Source organism: Phoca vitulina, unplaced genomic scaffold (genome assembly GCF_004348235.1).
Source record: "Phoca vitulina isolate PV1807 unplaced genomic scaffold, GSC_HSeal_1.0 scaffold36, whole genome shotgun sequence".
NCBI classification, from domain to species: domain Eukaryota; kingdom Metazoa; phylum Chordata; class Mammalia; order Carnivora; family Phocidae; genus Phoca; species Phoca vitulina.
In genome coordinates this window covers 5756688-5761336 of record NW_022589739.1, presented here as the reverse complement: position 1 = coordinate 5761336, position 4649 = coordinate 5756688, and positions in this window count along the sequence as shown.

Here is a 4649-nt window from a genome sequence, read left to right as displayed (position 1 = left end):
CATTTAGGAGGGATAGGAAATAACTGAAGGAATAAAACCTTGAGAACGTGAGAGAGGACAGGACCCAGAGCCCATAGAGTTTCCAGGTCAAGGAAGAGCTGTTATGACAGGAGTAGTACACTTTCTCCTTTGTACCACAGGGCAGAAGGGGAAGATGCAGAGGAACACAGATGTAGATGAGGGGAGTTCTTGTCTGACGGTTCTAATTTTTTGTTTAGATAGAACGGACTCAGGATAATCAGATCAGAGTGAGCAGTTAGGAATGAAGTAGGAGCTTTGGGAAGAGAGGTGAAGGTACAAAACAGCATCCTAAAGAGTGGAACAGCAAGTTTATTAGATCCCCATAAAATGCTGGGCAGTGGATTGAGCTTGTGAGCTTAAAGGGAAGATTCTCAGTTGATTGTGTGATTTTCTCCAGCGATATTCAGTTGCTCAAATTCATGCAGGTAGCTGGCTGAGTGCATCCAAGCTTGGAGTTTTGCCCAGTGAGTATGAAGGCTGCCTCTCCCATTACTAGCTCTTTCTAAGGGAGAAGATATTGTAACCTGATTAGTCAGAACCCAATCAATGTGACATATTTAAGTAATGGACTTAGGAGCCCAGGTGCTTGCCCAATTTTTGAGGATAGTGTTTTTTTCCCCCAGTTGGCCATTGTTCCTTGTGGATACCTCCCTTGGTTAAGGGTCTAGTGGGAAGAAGGGTAAGTATCCAGAGATTCCTGTGTCCCTGGCCATAATGTCATCATAATAGAATTCAAACCTCACTTTGACCCCCTAAGCCATCCAACAATCTACAAAGTTTCCTGATTAATATTCATCCTAAATGCACCATTAATTAGTCCCACCCACTTAATGAAATGCCCAAACCTTCAACTAACACCCTCTGCAACATTACTGTTACTGTGTACCCCAAAAAGATATGGTGAAGTACTAACCCCAGTACCTCAGAGTGTGACTTTATCTGGAAACAGGGTCACTGCAGATGTAATTAGTTAAGATGAGGTCATATGGGAATAGGCTGAGCCCTTAATCCAATATGACTGATGTCCTTTTAAGAGTCTTTTTTTTTTTTGTATTTTATTTTAAAGATTTTATTTATTTATTTATTTGAGAGAGAGAGAGAGAGAAATAGCATGAGAGGGGAGAGGGTCAGAGGGAGAAGCAGGCTCCCCGCTGAGCCGGGAGCCCAATGTGGGACTCGATCCCAGGACTCTGGGATCATGACCTGAGCTGAAGGCAGTCGCTTAACCAACTGAGCCACCCAGGCACCCAATATGACTGATGTCCTTATCAGTAAAAGGGAAGAGACAGAGACACATGAAGAAAGAAGGCCATGTGATGCCAGAGGCAGGGACTGAAGCTGCAAGCCAAGGACACAAAGGTGTGCTGGCAAACCACCAGAAGCCAGGAAGAGGCCGGGAAGGATGGTCTCCTTCAGGTTTCAGAGGGAGCATGGCCCTGCCGACACACTGATTTTGGACTTCTGGTCTCCAGAACTGTGAGACAATAAATTTCTGTTGTGTTAAGCCAACTAGGTTGTATACTTTGTTACAGCAGCTCTAGAGACAAATAGAATTACTACCATCACTGTGGTCCCCACAGACTTTCCTGCCAGACTGAAGCTTTCCTAAGCTGAGTCTGCCTGGAGTTCTGGCTCCCTTCCTGGTAGGTGAGCTTCATCCCAAGTCCTAGGTCTCCCCTGTCCTGCTTTAGGAAATCAGGCAGCCCTCAGCTCCATGCTAAGTCAGCCAGCCAAACACAAATATGCTTTGATTTTACAGAGGGTACACATATCCCAGCCTTAGCTTCAGGAGGGTCTGTTTGACATGGTGGCCATGGCAACAGATCAGCTGAGGAAACACTGAGTGCTCCAGCTAGCCCAGGATGAAAATGCCTCTTTCCATACTAGCATTAAGAAAAAGTTCTAAAAGGGACCCAGAAAAGCTCACATGGAGCATAGTGACCCAGGGAAGATAGGGCCCTTATGTGTGGTGGTGTTGGCATGCAACTGATAGTGGGCATAGAATAAGGAAAGCAGGGGTGCCTGGGTGGCTCAGTCGGTTAAGCGTCTGCCAGGGTCCCGGGATCAGGTCCCGCATCGGGCTCCCTGCTCAGTGGGGAGTCTGCTTCTCCCTCTCCCACTCCCCCTGCTTGTGCTCTCTCTCTCTGACAAATAAATAAATAAAATCTTAAAAAAAAAAAAAAAAAAAAAGAATGAGGAAAGCAGGGATCAGCCAATAGCATGAGGAAGAGGGAGTAATGCCAAATTGGGTGGAGGCAGAGAAAGGGACTGTACTAGGCAAAATGCTTATGGAGTTTAAATATGGTCCACAGTAAAGCAAGTGACAAAAAGGGATATACATGAGTCACTGTCTAAACTAACATGCAAAATAAAGCAGAAGAACCCCCATATAGCAGGAAACTGTACTATATCATGTACATTGCAATTTCATGGCGTCAGAGATCTATCAGTTCAGGTTGGATCCAAGCAGAGCTGAGAGGAACACAATTCAGGGTCTGATCTCCCAGGAAGAGGGCTGAGAGGGCTAGGCAGAGGGTCAAGTCTCCAGCCAAGTAGGCTGGAATTTGGGCAAGCCCCCTAATCAGAAAGAAAGTACGTGATAGGAGGCAGGAAACCACAAGAGGACCCAAACCATGGATCGAGTCCACAGAGTGAGAAGCAGAAAGGCAGGGAAGTCTTCAACTTGGATGCTGCACAGATACCCAAGGCTTACCTAAGTTAATCAAACCCTGGGTCTGGTTCATTCAACAAATATTTATTGAGCCTTTACTGTGTTCAAGTCCCATTCATTCTAGGAGTACACAGGGAACATGATACAGATTCTTCCACAGAGAAGACTGGTCTAGCTGAGAAAACAGACCTCTCAGCAAATAACTACCATGCAGAGTGATAAATGGTAAATTGAGATATGAACAAAGTACTGTGGGAATGCAGAAAGAAGGGACACAACTCTGCCTGGGGGGCTCAGGATGGCAGAAAATATATTGCATTAGTTTCATGGTGACCTAGATAAATTACGAAATAAGAGGAAAAATGGAATTTTATTACAACCTCATTCGCTGCATCTTCAACCCCATAATCCAGACTTCATTTCATTCTTGCTGTTTCCTATCTCCTTTGAAACACTGAGTACAAATTAAGAATAATCACATATTGGAATTATTCATCACTGTATCATGAAAACATTAATGCTTGATCAGTGTATTTCTAGATATAAAACCTCCACATCCTCAAAAGTTTGGCAGTCTCTCTCCCATGGAGTCAGATGACAGACCTGGGTTGACCGGATGCCACAGGAGGTTATCACAAGTGACTCACATATCAGGTTAATACAGAGCACTTATTGAATCCTCTACTTCCTTTCATTAAAATACCAGGAAGAAACACAATAAAGTGCTGGAAACTGTAGTGGATATGTTCCCATTTCCTTGCACTGTTGTCACCAGAAAGACTTTCCAGTAGCCTCTGATGACTGGGCAGTGGACTTGTGGCCCCATACCCTGACAAGGGCTGATTGGTCCCCTGATGAACACCTCATCCAAACTGGCCAATGTGATTCTTTCTTCCCAGACTTTAAAATTGCAACACAGGAGTTCTAGTTGGTCTCTCTACAACACTTCAACTGGTATGGTGTGTAAAGCTGGCTCTAGGTCAGCCACGTTTGCATCATGTTTAAGTGGGATGGAGAAAGGCACTCTGCAAAAATGGGGGAATGGAACATTTCCACAGAGAGAAGCAGAGAAGAGTGGCCAGGGAGAGGAGAGGGGATGGCAAGGGAAGAGGACTGCCTTTGGTGCTGATGACATTGACTTCCTGGTTCAGGCTATCCTCGAATGCCCCATCTGAGTTCAATAATCCTTGCCTTTGGTAAAGAAGAAGGAGTTCATGTTCACCCTGGTCTGTTCTTGAGGACCTCTCTTATTTATATAGATGTAAGGCAGGCAGTCCCAGCCATGGGGAAAAGACACAATGGGATCCATTTGCTTGTTTATGGTGTTCTAAGCTCTGGGAAGAAAGTGGGAAATTTTGCATAATGGACATAGGTTCTGGGAGGGAAGAAACCCTTACCTTTAACCCTTTCCCTCCAAGATTTAATGGTAAACATACGTCCCTAATCACAACCCAGCACCAGTGATAGGCCCAAGAGCCCTCAAGATAAGTTGCATAAGAATGAAGACAGGTAGAAATTATGGGGTAGTCCTGGCACCCTATTAAGAAAGGGAACAGGGGCACCTGGGTAGTGCACTCAGTTAAGTGTCCAACTCTTGGTGTCAGCTCAGGTCATGATCTCAGGGTCGTGAGATTGAGCCCCACATCAGGGTCCACGTACAGCATGGAGTCTGCTTGGGATTCTCTCTTCCTTTTCCTCTGCCCCTCCTGCTCATGCTTTCTCTCTCTCTCTCTCTCTCTCTCTCGTAAAGAAATAAATCTTTGGGGGGAAAAAAAGAAAGAAGTGTAACAGAAATTGTGGGTCAGTAGACACCAAAGCCAGTTTGCACCCAGCCTTTCAGATACTGCCTTAAGCCCTATTCTGGCATCATGAATTTTACTGAAAAAGCCAATTACTGAATACTCTAACATATAGGCTTAAAACACGGAGCCTTCCCAACTAAAACTCCATAGCAGTT